This window comes from Anopheles funestus (assembly GCF_943734845.2).
Source record: "Anopheles funestus chromosome X unlocalized genomic scaffold, idAnoFuneDA-416_04 X_unloc_39, whole genome shotgun sequence".
Classification (NCBI taxonomy): Eukaryota; Metazoa; Arthropoda; class Insecta; order Diptera; family Culicidae; genus Anopheles; species Anopheles funestus.
Genome location: NW_026045164.1, coordinates 7,436 through 27,500, shown reverse-complemented (window position 1 = coordinate 27,500; position 20,065 = coordinate 7,436). Strand labels below are relative to the sequence as shown.

The window sequence follows — 20,065 nt, the reverse complement described above, 5'->3', positions numbered from 1 at the left end:
CCTGCAGTTCACATTGTGACGCGCATTTAGCTGCGGTCTTCATCGATCCATGAGCCGAGTGATCCCCTGCCTAGGGTTTTATAGTAAGGTTCCCAATGTAACACAATCCCGGTGGTACGTCCAAAGACTAACTTTCTGACTAAGTTGTCTTTATTACCCAATAGTCCCAGGCCTTGTGACTTGTGGCTCATGTCTACGCCCATGGCCACCATTCGCTAAGATAGTTTTGAAGTCACTTTGAAGGCCCAGGAACAACTCTCTTAGCACATCGGTTAACCTGGCGCCGCAGTCAACTCATGTGCTTGGATCGGATCGAGCTATTGAGTATTGGGCCTGCATACTCGCTCATCCGTATCCTTTGCGTACCGCCCCATGGCCCTTGTATGTCTGCACCACAGTTCCTGTTCGTTCCGTGCCTATGGCCGGATACGTATTGCACATCGGTTAACCTGACGCCGCAGTCAACTCATGTGCTTGGATCGGATCGAGCTATTGAGTATTGGGCCTGCATACTCGCTCATCCGTATCCTTTGCGTACCGCCCCATGGCCCTTGTATGTCTGCACCACAGTTCCTGTTCGTTCCGTGCCTATGGCCGGATACGTATTGCACATCGGTATACCTGTCGCTACTCAGGCAACTCGTGTGCGTGGATTGGATCGAGAACATGGTGTGTGCCCCATGTTATAATTGATAGTCCATATCCACTTTATAGGTTAAAGTCATAAGTTGTGATTGCACAACCATTCTTCATAAGAGTTTAATCACTCTTCAACTAACTTTCGTTCTGGTGTCTTGGTATCAAATCGCGTAAGACACAAGATTCTACTGGCCAAATAGAATCTAGCACATTGGTTAACCTGGCGCCGCAGTCAACTCATGTGCTTGGATCGGATCGAGCTATTGAGTATTGGGCCTGCATACTCGCTCATCCGTATCCTTTGCGTACCGCCCCATGGCCCCGTCCTTAGAGTTAATGACTAGTAGGCTTAACTCTTTGTATGTCTGCACCACAGTTCCCGTTCGTTCCGTGCCGTGGCCGGATACGTATTGCACATCGGTATACCTGTCGCTACTCAGGCAACTCGTGTGCGTGGATTGGATCGAGCTCATGGGGTGTGTAGAGATTCCATGTTATAATTGCAAGTCCATATCCACTTTATAGGTTAAAGTCATAAGTTGTGATTGCACAACCATACTTCATAAGAGTTTAATAACTCTTCAACTAACTTTCGTTCTGGTGTCTTGGTATCAAATCGCATAAGACACAAGATTCTACTGGCCAAATAGAATCTAGCACATTGGTTAACCTGGCGCCGCAGTCAACTCATGTGCTTGGATCGGATCGAGCTATTGAGTATTGGGCCTGCATACTCGCTCATCCGTATCCTTTGCGTACCGCCCCATGGCCCCGTCCTTAGAGTTAATGACTAATAGGCTTAACTCTTTGTATGTCTGCACCACAGTTCCCGTTCGTTCCGTGCCGTGGCCGGATACGTATTGCACAACAGTAGATACCATCACCTGACGTATCTAACACACCACTATTGTAACTCGTCGTCGAAGGACCTTTCAAGTGCCTGATGGCCAGGGGAGCTCTTACACGGCACGGAGACACAGTGATGCTCGCCCATCACAGTGTACAACGATCGAGTTTGCTTAAGTGTCTGGGTACCTACACACCAGACACAATGCAATGGCCACGGATCCACACAAGGCACATCACATGCAGAAAGCTTCACCAGATTATGACACATACCACACTCTTGTAACTCGTCGTCGAAGGGGCGTTCAAAGTGCCTTACGGCTAGGGGAGATCTAGCACGGCACGGAGACACAGTGATGGTTGCCCATCAAAGTGTACAACGATCGAGTTTGCTTTCCGCGCAAGCGTTCTAAGTGTCTGGGTACCTACACACCAGACACAATGCAATGGCCACGGATCCACACAAGGCACATCACATGCAGAAAGCTTCACCAGATTCTGACACATACCACACTCTTGTAACTCGTCGTCGAAGGGGCGTTCAAAGTGCCTTACGGCTAGGGGGGATCTAGCACGGCACGGAGACACAGTAATGGTCACCCATCAAAGTGTACAACGATCGAGTTTGCTTTCCGCGCAAGCGTTCTAAGTGTCTGGGTATCTAAGCACCAGACACAATGCAATGGCCACGGATCCACACAAGGCACATCACATGCAGAAAGCTTCACCAGATTCTGACACATACCACACACATGCAACTCGTCGTCGAAGGGGCGTTCAAGTGCCTTACGGCTAGGGGAGATCTAGCTCGGCACGGAGACACAGTGATGGTCACCCATCAAAGTGTACAACGAACGAGTTGGCTTTCAACAAATTCTGACACATAGCAAGCGAGCGACCGAGCTACACCGAAGGCAGCCCATGGTTGGTCACTCGCGGACGATCATCAGTAATGATCCTTCCGCAGGTTCACCTACGGAAACCTTGTTACGACTTTTACTTCCTCTAAATCATCAAGTTCGGTCAACTTCAGCCATGCCAGCTGCAGCTCACGAAGGAACCGCGGAAGGTAAGCCTCCAGAAACCTCACTAAATAATCCATCGGTAGTAGCGACGGGCGGTGTGTACAAAGGGCAGGGACGTAATCAGCACTAGCTAATGACTAGTGCTTACTAGAAATTCCAGGTTCATGGGGACCGTTGCAGTCCCCAATCCCGACTAGATGGGCATTTTAGTGATTTCCCGTTCCTCTCGGAATGGGGGCGCCTATTGGCGAGAACACGCTGCGACCCACATTGTAGCACGCGTGCAGCCCAGAACATCTAAGGGCATCACGGACCTGTTATCGCTCATTCTCAGCTTGCTAAACACAAGTTGTCCCGCTAAGCAGGGCAAACGTAGCCGACGACCGCCCGTGAAGGCGCCGCCCGGCTGTAACGTCAGGTGCGCCCGGAGGCGCACTGCTGACAGCGTTCTAGTTAGCATGTTTGAGTCACGTTCGTTATCGGAATTAACCAGACAAATCATTCCACGAACTAAGAACGGCCATGCACCACTACCCTTAAATTTGAGAAAGAGCTATCAATCTGTCTTACCTCGATAAGTTTGGACCTGGTAAATTTTCCCGTGTTGAGTCAAATTAAGCCGCAAGCTCCACTTCTTGTGGTGCCCTTCCGTCAATTCCTTTAAGTTTCAACTTTGCAACCATACTTCCCCCGGAACCCGATTTTGGTTTCCCGGAAGCGACTGAGAGCACCGAATAGGGGTAGCGTCTCCCAATTGCTAATTGGCATCGTTTACGGTTAGAACTAGGGCGGTATCTAATCGCCTTCGATCCTCTAACTTTCGTTCTTGATTAAAGAAAGCATCCATGGCAAACGCTTTCGCTTCAGTTGGTCCTACGACGGTCTACGAATTTCACCTCTCGCGCCGTAATACCAATGCCCCCAACTACTTCTGTTAATCATTACCTCTAGGTTTCTGACAAACCAACGAAATCGTATAAACCGAGGTCATATTCCATTATTCCATGCAAGATTATTCTCGGCCAACGCCAACCCCACGGGGGGGCCGGACGCTTTGTCTTAGCCTGCTTTGAGCACTCTAATTTGTTCAAGGTAAATGTGAGTATCTTGAGCACCATGAGGAGCCCGTGCCGGAGTTAACCGGTAGCACGGTACTCGTTCACAGAGTAACGCCCAAGTACACCATTGTGAGTCGCAGCCGTGAGCGCGCGCACGAACGGCCCCGGCGTGTAACCGGGCGCCCGTGGCGGTCACGTGTCTGGACGGGCAATCAACTTCGAACGTTTTAACCGCAACAACTTTAATATACGCTAGTGGAGCTGGAATTACCGCGGCTGCTGGCACCAGACTTGCCCTCCACTTGATCCTTGTTGAAGGATTTATACTCAACTCATTCCAATTATGGACCATCGTTAGAGAGGTCCATATTGTTATTTCTCGTCACTACCTCCCCGTACTGGGATTGGGTAATTTACGCGCCTGCTGCCTTCCTTGGATGTGGTAGCCATTTCTCAGGCTCCCTCTCCGGAATCGAACCCTGATTCCCCGTTACCCGTCGCAACCATGGTAGTCCTCTACACTACCATCAATAGTTGATAGGGCAGACATTTGAAAGATCTGTCGTCAGTCGACAAGCGACCATACGATCTGCGTCCTTATCCAGACTTCAACTCAAGCCGCCCGGAGGCGATTGGTTTAACTAATAAGTGCACCAGTTCAGCTACCCGCGAGGGCAACAGTCCCGGCATGTTGCATGTATTAGCTCTGGATTTTCCACAGTTATCCAAGTAACTAGTGGTAGGATGATCTTGTGAATTATAGCTGTTATACTGAGCCTTATGCGGTTTCACATTCATTTATGTTTGTACTTAGACATGCATGGCTTAACCTTTGAGACAAGCGTATATTACTGGTAGGATCAACCAGAATTCGTTCCACTACAGACACACACTCGCTTAGTGGGAAATAAATTTCCACACAACTCTCTCTCTCTAGAACCATATGGAATGGCTCTTTGGTGTTGGGTAAGGCACCAATTTGTTGGGGTGTAACGGTCACCACCAACTTTAAGTTTGTTAGGGCACAACGGAAACCACTAACTAAACTTTAGGAAACTAAATTTCCTCACACATTATCTCTCACCATATTAGCACTAGGTGCTATCCACGATTGTACAACGTTTCAACTCTTGAATCGACCGTAGGGCCGCGGAATTGCTTCCGGGCCCCTATTCTCGCTATTAATTGTTCATCTCTTTCAATACATCGAGTTCGTTCCATTGGGTAGTTCGCATGGCGAACGTTTTGATGCAGCCCCCTGGGGGACCACGGCACTTTACACCGGGTATGGTGTATGCGCAACCTACAGATAACAATAAACCCCTTATGCGTGTGTAAACCGATGTTGGGCTGCTCAACATCTTTCATGGTTACATCACTTGCACCAGAACCCACGGTGCCGATTTGGTAATATGTTGTACATTTACTCTCAAGATGTACGCTTCGGCCCCTTATTCAGGGGCTCAAGCTATTACCAGCAAGAACAATCCTCATCCAGACTTGAACTCGAAACACCCGGAGGCGAACGGTTTAACTAATAAGTGCACCAGTCTTGAATCCATGCGTCGGTGGAAACAATGCCGGCGTGTTGCATGTATTAGCTCTGAACTTAGCGAGTGATTGCCTTGCAGCTGTCATACTGAGCGTAGAGCGTGATTATCGCTCACTTGAACCATGTTGAATGGCTCTTTGGTGTAGGGTAAGGCACCAATTTGTTGGGGCACAACGAAACCACCAACTTAAGACTTGCTTATAGGCATTTCAACGTTTTCAACTCTTAAATCGACCGTGTTTCATTATCATCTCTTCTTCTTATTAAATGCATCGAGTTCGTTCCATTGGGTAGTTCGCGTGGCGAACGGTTTGATGCAGCCCCCCGGGGGGGACCACGGCACTTTACACCGGGCATGGTGTATGCGCAACCTACAGATCACCAATATATTTGTGATCGATAATGCACACTTCTTACACGACTGACCAGTCGACAGCGCTGCCTTCCTATTATGCGTGTGTAAACCGATGTTGGGCTGCTCAACATCTTTCACGGTTACATCACTTGCACCCGAACCCATGGTGCCGATTTGGTAATATGTTGTACATGGTCTCAAGATGTACGCTTCGACCCCTTATTCAGGGGCTCAAGCTATTACCAGCAAGATCAATCCTCATCCAGACTTGAACTCGAAACACCCGGAGGCGAACGGTTTAACTAATAAGTGCACCAGTCTTGAATCCATGCGTCGGTGGAAACAATGCCGGCATGTTGCATGTATTAGCTCTGAACTTAGCGAGTGATTGCCTTGCAGCTGTCGAACTGAGCGTAGAGCGTGATTATCGCTCACTTGAAAGGGTCAAGCCCTTTCGAGTCGTCCGGTTTTTACGCCAGACGACTCGGTTCACCATCTTTCGGGATACAAGTTGACTAAGTGGTACCACTACACTTATCAACTTTCGATTTGGTAATCCTCATCCAGCTTCCTTTCTGGAGGTCCCGAGGATTACCAATTGGGCTGTCATACTGAGCTCATATATTGGAGATCGATAATGCACACTTCTTACACGACTGACCAGTCGACAGCGCTGCCTTCCTATTATGCGTGTGTAAACCGATGTTGGGCTGCTCAACATCTTTCACGGTTACATCACTTGCACCAGAACCCACGGTGCCGATTTGGTAATATGTTGTACATTTACTCAAGATGTACGCTTCGGCCCCTTATTCAGGGGCTCAAGCTATTACCAGCAAGAACAATCCTCATCCAGACTTGAACTCGAAACACCCGGAGGCGAACGGTTTAACTAATAAGTGCACCAGTCTTGAATCCATGCGTCGGTGGAAACAATGCCGGCGTGTTGCATGTATTAGCTCTGAACTTAGCGAGTGATTGCCTTGCAGCTGTCATACTGAGCGTAGAGCGTGATTATCGCTCACTTGAACCATGTTGAATGGCTCTTTGGTGTAGGGTAAGGCACCAATTTGTTGGGGCGTAACGGTCACCACCAACTTAAGACTTGCTTATAGGTATTTCAACGTTTTCAACTCTTAAATCGACCGTGTTTCATTATCATCTCTTCTTCTTATTAAATGCATAGAGTTCGTTCCATTGGGTAGTTCGCGTGGCGATTTGATGCAGCCCCCCGGGGGGGACCACGGCACTTTACACCGGGCATGGTGTATGCGCAACCTACAGATCACCAATATATTTGTGATCGATAATGCACACTTCTTACACGACTGACCAGTCGACAGCGCTGCCTTCCTATTATGCGTGTGTAAACCGATGTTGGGCTGCTCAACATCTTTCACGGTTACATCACTTGCACCCGAACCCATGGTGCCGATTTGGTAATATGTTGTACATGGTCTCAAGATGTACGCTTCGACCCCTTATTCAGGGGCTCAAGCTATTACCAGCAAGATCAATCCTCATCCAGACTTGAACTCGAAACACCCGGAGGCGAACGGTTTAACTAATAAGTGCACCAGTCTTGAATCCATGCGTCGGTGGAAACAATGCCGGCATGTTGCATGTATTAGCTCTGAACATAGCGAGTGATTGCCTTGTAGCTGTCGAACTGAGCGTAGAATGTGATTATCGCTCACTTGAAAGGGTCAAGCCCTTTCGAGTCGTCCGGTTTTTACGCCAGACGACTCGGTTCACCATCTTTCGGGAAGGGACCGTCTCGGTCGCAAGCTGCTCCGGTCCCCAAACAACCTGCGACAAATGATAGGAAATGCCGACATCAATACGTGTTCAGTTTGGTTTATCGCTCATAGGTCTTTTTGACCATCGATCCCTGATTATAACTCTCAATTAAACAGTCAGGAGAGTAAGGCATGCCCATCGATATCTCATCGACAGGCGATACCGCAAGAACGGCCAACGACACATCAGGTGATCGATTATTGCTACGACTTTTGCTTAATCGTTTCCACTCCTTAGAGAAAGAAACCCCCGGGGACCGTCTCGGTCGCAAGCTGCTCCGGTCCCTAAACAACCTGCGACAAATGATAGGAAATGCCGACATCAATATGTGTTCAGTTTGGTTTATCGCTCATTGGTCTGTTTGACCATCGATCCCTGATTAAACTCTCAGTAATCCAGTCGGGAGAGTAAGGCATGCCCATCGATATCTCATCGACAGGCGATACCGCTTGAACGGCCAACGACACATCAGAGGATCGTATCTTGCTACAACTTTTGCTTAATCGTTTCTTCTCCTTGGAGAAAGAAACCCCCGGGGACCGTCTCGGCCGCAAGCTGCTCCGGTCCCTAAACAACCTGCGGCATCAAATGATAGGAAAAGCCGACATCAATACGTGTTCAGTTTGGTTTATCGCTCATTGGTCTTGTTTGACCATCGATCCCTGATTAATACTCTCAATTAGAAGGTCGGTAGAGTAAGGCATGCCCATCGATATCTCATCGACAGGCGATACCGCATGAACGGCCAACGACACATCAGAGGATCGTATCTTGCTACAACTCTTGCTTAATAGTTTCCACTCCTTGGAGAAAGAAACCCCCGGGGACCGTCTCGGCCGCAAGTTGCTCCGGTCCCTAAACAACCTGCGGCATCAAATGATAGGAAAAGCCGACATCAATACGTGTTCAGTTTGGTTTATCGCTCATAGGTCTGTTTGACCATCGATCCTAGAATTCAACTTTCGAGTAAGGCATGCCCGTCGATATCTCATCGATAGGCGATACCGGTAGAACGGCCAACGACACACATCTAGGATCGCATTTACTCTTCCTTGGATGGATAACCAATACCCTAGGACCGTTTCATCGCGAGCTGCTCCGGTCCTCAAACAACTCGCGAACCACCGATAGGATGATATTAGGAATGGCCGACTTTCATCCTTTAACTCTCAGTTCTGCTTACCAAAACATAGGTACTTGGACCTTAAAGACCACTATATGTTCCCCGATCGGGGGCAATCGGAACGTCTATCCATCATCAACATCGTTTCACTCATTCCGAACCACCAAATTGGACAGACAGTACCATATTCACCAACCGATTGCTTCAACTTCGCAAACTGTATGGTAAGTTCTACTAATTTCACATCTTACCATCGACTAATAGTGCATAAATCCACTTGGAAATCACTTTTCCTTGGTCCTCGGACCTTCTACGACAACGTCCAACAAATATCCGAAGTCGTTTCCCAACTTAGACCAAGCATTTCGTATCTTTACTTCTAATCGATTTTTTCTCTCATAATTGACGATCAAAATCTAAAAACCACATTTTGAGCCAGAAGCAGTCGTCCGATCGTCCTGGGGGTAGTCTCAATCGATTTAGAAGGGCCCAATTCATAAAGATACGTACTCAGTCAAATTCATGCTTCTGGCTCACCTACCCCCTATATAGAAAACGAAAGCGTACAGGCGTGGAAAACGTGCCATTTTTCTCCATCACGGACTTTTTTTTTCTCGTTGCACCGACTCTAGTAAAAAAGTGAAATTTTTTACTAGTTACCAACTTTTGCAAATTATCATCGGATATCACTTTTCATGGTCTATAGTAAGTTCTTATCACGTTTTAGTAGTTTTTGAAAAAAAAATTTTTTTGAACTTTTCAAAATTTTTCAAAACAAAGTTTTTGTAGGCGGTTTTGTGTATGGAGGGTTACTAGTCTCGGGGTCACTGTTTGACCAAAAAACCACTATATATCATTCGAAAGGTAATTTCAAGGGCTACAAAAAATTGTTCTACGGCACCCCCCTCCGACGTCTAGTATTCGAGTTATTGGCCAAAAACCATCACTTGAGCGATTTTTCGTTCAGGGTACCCGACTCTAGTAAAAAAGTGAAATTTTTCTCGATTGACCAAGTGTTGCAAATGACCATCGGATTTCACTTTTTATGGTCTATAGTGAGTTCTGATCACGATTTGGTACTTTTTGAAAAAATTTTTTTGACGCACTTTTCAAAATTTTGCAAAACCAAAACTTTTTAGGCGGTTTTGTGTATGGAGGGTTACTAGTCTAGGGGTCACTTTTTGACCAAAAAACCACTATATATCATTCGAAAGATAATTTCAAGGGCTACAAAAAATTGTTCTACGGCACCCCCGTCCGACGTCTAGTATTCGAGTTATTGGCCAAAAACCGCCACTTGAGCGATTTTTCAACCAGGGTTCCCGACTCTAGTAAAAAAGTGAAATTTTTCTCGATTGACCAAGTGTTGCAAATGACCATCGGATTTCACTTTTCATGGTCTAAAGTGTGTCCTGATCACGTTTTGGTAGTTTTTGGAAAATTGGTTTTGACGAAAATTTCAAAATTTTGCAAAAAAAATTTTTTGTAGGCGCTTTTTTGTATGGAGCGTTACTAGTCTAGGGGTCACTTTTTGACCAAAAAACCACTATATATCATTCGAAAGATAATTTCAAGGGCTACAAAAAATTGTTCTACGGCACCCCCGTCCGACGTCTAGTATTCGAGTTATTGGCCAAAAACCGCCACTTGAACGATTTTTCAACCAGGGTTCCCGACTCTAGTAAAAAAGTGAAATTTTTCTCGATTGACCAAGTGTTGCAAATGACCATCGGATTTCACTTTTCATGGTCTAAAGTGTGTCCTGATCACGTTTTGGTAGTTTTTGGAAAATTGGTTTTGACGAAAATTTCAAAATTTTGCAAAAAAAATTTTTTGTAGGCGCTTTTTTGTATGGAGCGTTACTAGTCTAGGGGTCACTTTTTGACCAAAAAACCACTATATATCATTCGAAAGATAATTTCAAGGGCTACAAAAAATTGTTCTACGGCACCCCCGTCCGACGTCTAGTATTCGAGTTATTGGCCAAAAACCGCCACTTGAGCGATTTTTCAACCAGGGTTCCCGACTCTAGTAAAAAAGTGAAATTTTTCTCGATTGACCAAGTGTTGCAAATGACCATCGGATTTCACTTTTCATGGTCTAAAGTGTGTCCTGATCACGTTTTGGTAGTTTTTGGAAAATTGGTTTTGACGAAAATTTCAAAATTTTGCAAAAAAAATTTTTTGTAGGCGCTTTTTTGTATGGAGCGTTACTAGTCTAGGGGTCACTTTTTGACCAAAAAACCACTATATATCATTCGAAAGATAATTTCAAGGGCTACAAAAAATTGTTCTACGGCACCCCCGTCCGACGTCTAGTATTCGAGTTATTGGCCAAAAACCGCCACTTGAGCGATTTTTCAACCAGGGTTCCCGACTCTAGTAAAAAAGTGAAATTTTTCTCGATTGACCAAGTGTTGCAAATGACCATCGGATTTCACTTTTCATGGTCTAAAGTGTGTTCTGATCACGTTTTGGTAGTTTTTGGAAAATTGGTTTTGTCGAAAATTTCAAAATTTTGCAAAAAAAATTTTTTGTAGGCGCTTTTTTGTATGGAGCGTTACTAGTCTAGGGGTCACTTTTTGACCAAAAAACCACTATATATCATTCGAAAGATAATTTCAAGGGCTACAAAAAATTGTTCTACGGCACCCCCGTCCGACGTCTAGTATTCGAGTTATTGGCCAAAAACCGCCACTTGAACGATTTTTCAACCAGGGTTCCCGACTCTAGTAAAAAAGTGAAATTTTTCTCGATTGACCAAGTGTTGCAAATGACCATCGGATTTCACTTTTCATGGTCTAAAGTGTGTCCTGATCACGTTTTGGTAGTTTTTGGAAAATTGGTTTTGACGAAAATTTCAAAATTTTGCAAAAAAAAATTTTTGTAGGCGCTTTTTTGTATGGAGCGTTACTAGTCTAGGGGTCACTTTTTGACCAAAAAACCACTATATATCATTCGAAAGATAATTTCAAGGGCTACAAAAAATTGTTCTACGGCACCCCCGTCCGACGTCTAGTATTCGAGTTATTGGCCAAAAACCGCCACTTGAGCGATTTTTCAACCAGGGTTCCCGACTCTAGTAAAAAAGTGAAATTTTTCTCGATTGACCAAGTGTTGCAAATGACCATCGGATTTCACTTTTCATGGTCTAAAGTGTGTCCTGATCACGTTTTGGTAGTTTTTGGAAAATTGGTTTTGACGAAAATTTCAAAATTTTGCAAAAAAAATTTTTTGTAGGCGCTTTTTTGTATGGAGCGTTACTAGTCTAGGGGTCACTTTTTGACCAAAAAACCACTATATATCATTCGAAAGATAATTTCAAGGGCTACAAAAAATTGTTCTACGGCACCCCCGTCCGACGTCTAGTATTCGAGTTATTGGCCAAAAACCGCCACTTGAGCGATTTTTCAACCAGGGTTCCCGACTCTAGTAAAAAAGTGAAATTTTTCTCGATTGACCAAGTGTTGCAAATGACCATCGGATTTCACTTTTCATGGTCTAAAGTGTGTCCTGATCACGTTTTGGTAGTTTTTGGAAAATTGGTTTTGACGAAAATTTCAAAATTTTGCAAAAAAAATTTTTTGTAGGCGCTTTTTTGTATGGAGCGTTACTAGTCTAGGGGTCACTTTTTGACCAAAAAACCACTATATATCATTCGAAAGATAATTTCAAGGGCTACAAAAAATTGTTCTACGGCACCCCCGTCCGACGTCTAGTATTCGAGTTATTGGCCAAAAACCGCCACTTGAACGATTTTTCAACCAGGGTTCCCGACTCTAGTAAAAAAGTGAAATTTTTCTCGATTGACCAAGTGTTGCAAATGACCATCGGATTTCACTTTTCATGGTCTAAAGTGTGTCCTGATCACGTTTTGGTAGTTTTTGGAAAATTGGTTTTGACGAAAATTTCAAAATTTTGCAAAAAAAATTTTTTGTAGGCGCTTTTTTGTATGGAGCGTTACTAGTCTAGGGGTCACTTTTTGACCAAAAAACCACTATATATCATTCGAAAGATAATTTCAAGGGCTACAAAAAATTGTTCTACGGCACCCCCGTCCGACGTCTAGTATTCGAGTTATTGGCCAAAAACCGCCACTTGAGCGATTTTTCAACCAGGGTTCCCGACTCTAGTAAAAAAGTGAAATTTTTCTCGATTGACCAAGTGTTGCAAATGACCATCGGATTTCACTTTTCATGGTCTAAAGTGTGTCCTGATCACGTTTTGGTAGTTTTTGGAAAATTGGTTTTGACGAAAATTTCAAAATTTTGCAAAAAAAATTTTTTGTAGGCGCTTTTTTGTATGGAGCGTTACTAGTCTAGGGGTCACTTTTTGACCAAAAAACCACTATATATCATTCGAAAGATAATTTCAAGGGCTACAAAAAATTGTTCTACGGCACCCCCGTCCGACGTCTAGTATTCGAGTTATTGGCCAAAAACCGCCACTTGAGCGATTTTTCAACCAGGGTTCCCGACTCTAGTAAAAAAGTGAAATTTTTCTCGATTGACCAAGTGTTGCAAATGACCATCGGATTTCACTTTTCATGGTCTAAAGTGTGTCCTGATCACGTTTTGGTAGTTTTTGGAAAATTGGTTTTGTCGAAAATTTCAAAATTTTGCAAAAAAAATTTTTTGTAGGCGCTTTTTTGTATGGAGCGTTACTAGTCTAGGGGTCACTTTTTGACCAAAAAACCACTATATATCATTCGAAAGATAATTTCAAGGGCTACAAAAAATTGTTCTACGGCACCCCCGTCCGACGTCTAGTATTCGAGTTATTGGCCAAAAACCGCCACTTGAGCGATTTTTCAACCAGGGTTCCCGACTCTAGTAAAAAAGTGAAATTTTTCTCGATTGACCAAGTGTTGCAAATGACCATCGGATTTCACTTTTCATGGTCTAAAGTGTGTTCTGATCACGTTTTGGTAGTTTTTGGAAAATTGGTTTTGTCGAAAATTTCAAAATTTTGCAAAAAAAATTTTTTGTAGGCGCTTTTTTGTATGGAGCGTTACTAGTCTAGGGGTCACTTTTTGACCAAAAAACCACTATATATCATTCGAAAGATAATTTCAAGGGCTACAAAAAATTGTTCTACGGCACCCCCGTCCGACGTCTAGTATTCGAGTTATTGGCCAAAAACCGCCACTTGAACGATTTTTCAACCAGGGTTCCCGACTCTAGTAAAAAAGTGAAATTTTTCTCGATTGACCAAGTGTTGCAAATGACCATCGGATTTCACTTTTCATGGTCTAAAGTGTGTTCTGATCACGTTTTGGTAGTTTTTGGAAAATTGGTTTTGTCGAAAATTTCAAAATTTTGCAAAAAAAATTTTTTGTAGGCGCTTTTTTGTATGGAGCGTTACTAGTCTAGGGGTCACTTTTTGACCAAAAAACCACTATATATCATTCGAAAGATAATTTCAAGGGCTACAAAAAATTGTTCTACGGCACCCCCGTCCGACGTCTAGTATTCGAGTTATTGGCCAAAAACCGCCACTTGAACGATTTTTCAACCAGGGTTCCCGACTCTAGTAAAAAAGTGAAATTTTTCTCGATTGACCAAGTGTTGCAAATGACCATCGGATTTCACTTTTCATGGTCTAAAGTGTGTCCTGATCACGTTTTGGTAGTTTTTGGAAAATTGGTTTTGACGAAAATTTCAAAATTTTGCAAAAAAAATTTTTTGTAGGCGCTTTTTTGTATGGAGCGTTACTAGTCTAGGGGTCACTTTTTGACCAAAAAACCACTATATATCATTCGAAAGATAATTTCAAGGGCTACAAAAAATTGTTCTACGGCACCCCCGTCCGACGTCTAGTATTCGAGTTATTGGCCAAAAACCGCCACTTGAGCGATTTTTCAACCAGGGTTCCCGACTCTAGTAAAAAAGTGAAATTTTTCTCGATTGACCAAGTGTTGCAAATGACCATCGGATTTCACTTTTCATGGTCTAAAGTGTGTTCTGATCACGTTTTGGTAGTTTTTGGAAAATTGGTTTTGTCGAAAATTTCAAAATTTTGCAAAAAAAATTTTTTGTAGGCGCTTTTTTGTATGGAGCGTTACTAGTCTAGGGGTCACTTTTTGACCAAAAAACCACTATATATCATTCGAAAGATAATTTCAAGGGCTACAAAAAATTGTTCTACGGCACCCCCGTCCGACGTCTAGTATTCGAGTTATTGGCCAAAAACCGCCACTTGAACGATTTTTCAACCAGGGTTCCCGACTCTAGTAAAAAAGTGAAATTTTTCTCGATTGACCAAGTGTTGCAAATGACCATCGGATTTCACTTTTCATGGTCTAAAGTGTGTTCTGATCACGTTTTGGTAGTTTTTGGAAAATTGGTTTTGTCGAAAATTTCAAAATTTTGCAAAAAAAATTTTTTGTAGGCGCTTTTTTGTATGGAGCGTTACTAGTCTAGGGGTCACTTTTTGACCAAAAAACCACTATATATCATTCGAAAGATAATTTCAAGGGCTACAAAAAATTGTTCTACGGCACCCCCGTCCGACGTCTAGTATTCGAGTTATTGGCCAAAAACCGCCACTTGAACGATTTTTCAACCAGGGTTCCCGACTCTAGTAAAAAAGTGAAATTTTTCTCGATTGACCAAGTGTTGCAAATGACCATCGGATTTCACTTTTCATGGTCTAAAGTGTGTCCTGATCACGTTTTGGTAGTTTTTGGAAAATTGGTTTTGACGAAAATTTCAAAATTTTGCAAAAAAAATTTTTTGTAGGCGCTTTTTTGTATGGAGCGTTACTAGTCTAGGGGTCACTTTTTGACCAAAAAACCACTATATATCATTCGAAAGATAATTTCAAGGGCTACAAAAAATTGTTCTACGGCACCCCCGTCCGACGTCTAGTATTCGAGTTATTGGCCAAAAACCGCCACTTGAGCGATTTTTCAACCAGGGTTCCCGACTCTAGTAAAAAAGTGAAATTTTTCTCGATTGACCAAGTGTTGCAAATGACCATCGGATTTCACTTTTCATGGTCTAAAGTGTGTTCTGATCACGTTTTGGTAGTTTTTGGAAAATTGGTTTTGTCGAAAATTTCAAAATTTTGCAAAAAAAATTTTTTGTAGGCGCTTTTTTGTATGGAGCGTTACTAGTCTAGGGGTCACTTTTTGACCAAAAAACCACTATATATCATTCGAAAGATAATTTCAAGGGCTACAAAAAATTGTTCTACGGCACCCCCGTCCGACGTCTAGTATTCGAGTTATTGGCCAAAAACCGCCACTTGAACGATTTTTCAACCAGGGTTCCCGACTCTAGTAAAAAAGTGAAATTTTTCTCGATTGACCAAGTGTTGCAAATGACCATCGGATTTCACTTTTCATGGTCTAAAGTGTGTCCTGATCACGTTTTGGTAGTTTTTGGAAAATTGGTTTTGACGAAAATTTCAAAATTTTGCAAAAAAAATTTTTTGTAGGCGCTTTTTTGTATGGAGCGTTACTAGTCTAGGGGTCACTTTTTGACCAAAAAACCACTATATATCATTCGAAAGATAATTTCAAGGGCTACAAAAAATTGTTCTACGGCACCCCCGTCCGACGTCTAGTATTCGAGTTATTGGCCAAAAACCGCCACTTGAGCGATTTTTCAACCAGGGTTCCCGACTCTAGTAAAAAAGTGAAATTTTTCTCGATTGACCAAGTGTTGCAAATGACCATCGGATTTCACTTTTCATGGTCTAAAGTGTGTCCTGATCACGTTTTGGTAGTTTTTGGAAAATTGGTTTTGACGAAAATTTCAAAATTTTGCAAAAAAAATTTTTTGTAGGCGCTTTTTTGTATGGAGCGTTACTAGTCTAGGGGTCACTTTTTGACCAAAAAACCACTATATATCATTCGAAAGATAATTTCAAGGGCTACAAAAAATTGTTCTACGGCACCCCCGTCCGACGTCTAGTATTCGAGTTATTGGCCAAAAACCGCCACTTGAGCGATTTTTCAACCAGGGTTCCCGACTCTAGTAAAAAAGTGAAATTTTTCTCGATTGACCAAGTGTTGCAAATGACCATCGGATTTCACTTTTCATGGTCTAAAGTGTGTCCTGATCACGTTTTGGTAGTTTTTGGAAAATTGGTTTTGACGAAAATTTCAAAATTTTGCAAAAAAAATTTTTTGTAGGCGCTTTTTTGTATGGAGCGTTACTAGTCTAGGGGTCACTTTTTGACCAAAAAACCACTATATATCATTCGAAAGATAATTTCAAGGGCTACAAAAAATTGTTCTACGGCACCCCCGTCCGACGTCTAGTATTCGAGTTATTGGCCAAAAACCGCCACTTGAACGATTTTTCAACCAGGGTTCCCGACTCTAGTAAAAAAGTGAAATTTTTCTCGATTGACCAAGTGTTGCAAATGACCATCGGATTTCACTTTTCATGGTCTAAAGTGTGTCCTGATCACGTTTTGGTAGTTTTTGGAAAATTGGTTTTGACGAAAATTTCAAAATTTTGCAAAAAAAATTTTTTGTAGGCGCTTTTTTGTATGGAGCGTTACTAGTCTAGGGGTCACTTTTTGACCAAAAAACCACTATATATCATTCGAAAGATAATTTCAAGGGCTACAAAAAATTGTTCTACGGCACCCCCGTCCGACGTCTAGTATTCGAGTTATTGGCCAAAAACCGCCACTTGAACGATTTTTCAACCAGGGTTCCCGACTCTAGTAAAAAAGTGAAATTTTTCTCGATTGACCAAGTGTTGCAAATGACCATCGGATTTCACTTTTCATGGTCTAAAGTGTGTCCTGATCACGTTTTGGTAGTTTTTGGAAAATTGGTTTTGACGAAAATTTCAAAATTTTGCAAAAAAAATTTTTTGTAGGCGCTTTTTTGTATGGAGCGTTACTAGTCTAGGGGTCACTTTTTGACCAAAAAACCACTATATATCATTCGAAAGATAATTTCAAGGGCTACAAAAAATTGTTCTACGGCACCCCCGTCCGACGTCTAGTATTCGAGTTATTGGCCAAAAACCGCCACTTGAACGATTTTTCAACCAGGGTTCCCGACTCTAGTAAAAAAGTGAAATTTTTCTCGATTGACCAAGTGTTGCAAATGACCATCGGATTTCACTTTTCATGGTCTAAAGTGTGTCCTGATCACGTTTTGGTAGTTTTTGGAAAATTGGTTTTGACGAAAATTTCAAAATTTTGCAAAAAAAATTTTTTGTAGGCGCTTTTTTTGTATGGAGCGTTACTAGTCTAGGGGTCACTTTTTGACCAAAAAACCACTATATATCATTCGAAAGATAATTTCAAGGGCTACAAAAAATTGTTCTACGGCACCCCCGTCCGACGTCTAGTATTCGAGTTATTGGCCAAAAACCGCCACTTGAGCGATTTTTCAACCAGGGTTCCCGACTCTAGTAAAAAAGTGAAATTTTTCTCGATTGACCAAGTGTTGCAAATGACCATCGGATTTCACTTTTCATGGTCTAAAGTGTGTCCTGATCACGTTTTGGTAGTTTTTGGAAAATTGGTTTTGACGAAAATTTCAAAATTTTTGCAAAAAAAATTTTTTGTAGGCGCTTTTTTGTATGGAGCGTTACTAGTCTAGGGGTCACTTTTTGACCAAAAAACCACTATATATCATTCGAAAGATAATTTCAAGGGCTACAAAAAATTGTTCTACGGCACCCCCGTCCGACGTCTAGTATTCGAGTTATTGGCCAAAAACCGCCACTTGAACGATTTTTCAACCAGGGTTCCCGACTCTAGTAAAAAAGTGAAATTTTTCTCGATTGACCAAGTGTTGCAAATGACCATCGGATTTCACTTTTCATGGTCTAAAGTGTGTCCTGATCACGTTTTGGTAGTTTTTGGAAAATTGGTTTTGACGAAAATTTCAAAATTTTGCAAAAAAAATTTTTTGTAGGCGCTTTTTTGTATGGAGCGTTACTAGTCTAGGGGTCACTTTTTGACCAAAAAACCACTATATATCATTCGAAAGATAATTTCAAGGGCTACAAAAAATTGTTCTACGGCACCCCCGTCCGACGTCTAGTATTCGAGTTATTGGCCAAAAACCGCCACTTGAGCGATTTTTCAACCAGGGTTCCCGACTCTAGTAAAAAAGTGAAATTTTTCTCGATTGACCAAGTGTTGCAAATGACCATCGGATTTCACTTTTCATGGTCTAAAGTGTGTTCTGATCACGTTTTGGGTAGTTTTTGGAAAATTGGTTTTGTCGAAAATTTCAAAATTTTGCAAAAAAAATTTTTTGTAGGCGCTTTTTTGTATGGAGCGTTACTAGTCTAGGGGTCACTTTTTGACCAAAAAACCACTATATATCATTCGAAAGATAATTTCAAGGGCTACAAAAAATTGTTCTACGGCACCCCCGTCCGACGTCTAGTATTCGAGTTATTGGCCAAAAACCGCCACTTGAACGATTTTTCAACCAGGGTTCCCGACTCTAGTAAAAAAGTGAAATTTTTCTCGATTGACCCAGTGTTGCAAATGACCATCGGATTTCACTTTTCATGGTCTAAAGTGTGTCCTGATCACGTTTTGGTAGTTTTTGGAAAATTGGTTTTGACGAAAATTTCAAAATTTTGCAAAAAAAATTTTTTGTAGGCGCTTTTTTGTATGGAGCGTTACTAGTCTAGGGGTCACTTTTTGACCAAAAAACCACTATATATCATTCGAAAGATAATTTCAAGGGCTACAAAAAATTGTTCTACGGCACCCCCGTCCGACGTCTAGTATTCGAGTTATTGGCCAAAAACCGCCACTTGAGCGATTTTTCAACCAGGGTTCCCGACTCTAGTAAAAAGTGAAATTTTTCTCGATTGACCAAGTGTTGCAAATGACCATCGGATTTCACTTTTCATGGTCTAAAGTGTGTTCTGATCACGTTTTGGTAGTTTTTGGAAAATTGGTTTTGTCGAAAATTTCAAAATTTTGCAAAAAAAAATTTTTGTAGGCGCTTTTTTGTATGGAGCGTTACTAGTCTAGGGGTCACTTTTTGACCAAAAAACCACTATATATCATTCGAAAGATAATTTCAAGGGCTACAAAAAATTGTTCTACGGCACCCCCGTCCGACGTCTAGTATTCGAGTTATTGGCCAAAAACCGCCACTTGAGCGATTTTCAACCAGGGTTCCCGACTCTAGTAAAAAAGTGAAATTTTTCTCGATTGACCAAGTGTTGCAAATGACCATCGGATTTCACTTTTCATGGTCTAAAGTGTGTTCTGATCACGTTTTGGTAGTTTTTGGAAAATTGGTTTTGTCGAAAATTTCAAAATTTTGCAAAAAAAATTTTTTGTAGGCGCTTTTTTGTATGGAGCGTTACTAGTCTAGGGGTCACTTTTTGACCAAAAAACCACTATATATCATTCGAAAGATAATTTCAAGGGCTACAAAAAATTGTTCTACGGCACCCCCGTCCGACGTCTAGTATTCGAGTTATTGGCCAAAAACCGCCACTTGAGCGATTTTTCAACCAGGGTTCCCGACTCTAGTAAAAAAGTGAAATTTTTCTCGATTGACCAAGTGTTGCAAATGACCATCGGATTTCACTTTTCATGGTCTAAAGTGTGTCCTGATCACGTTTTGGTAGTTTTTGGAAAATTGGTTTTGACGAAAATTTCAAAATTTTGCAAAAAAAATTTTTTGTAGGCGCTTTTTTGTATGGAGCGATTACTA

General features: G+C 42.2%; 1 non-coding gene across 1 annotated transcript in view; it reads right to left on the bottom strand.

The window, feature by feature from the left end:
- The window catches only part of LOC125773538 (5.8S ribosomal RNA), a 158-nt gene extending 80 nt beyond the window's left edge, over positions 1 to 78 (bottom strand). Inside the window, exon 1 of the ribosomal RNA XR_007420188.1 lies at positions 1 to 78. This exon is cut by the window's left edge and continues 80 nt beyond it. This is a non-coding gene — a ribosomal RNA (5.8S ribosomal RNA).
- Positions 79 to 20,065: the final 19,987 nt, after the last annotated feature.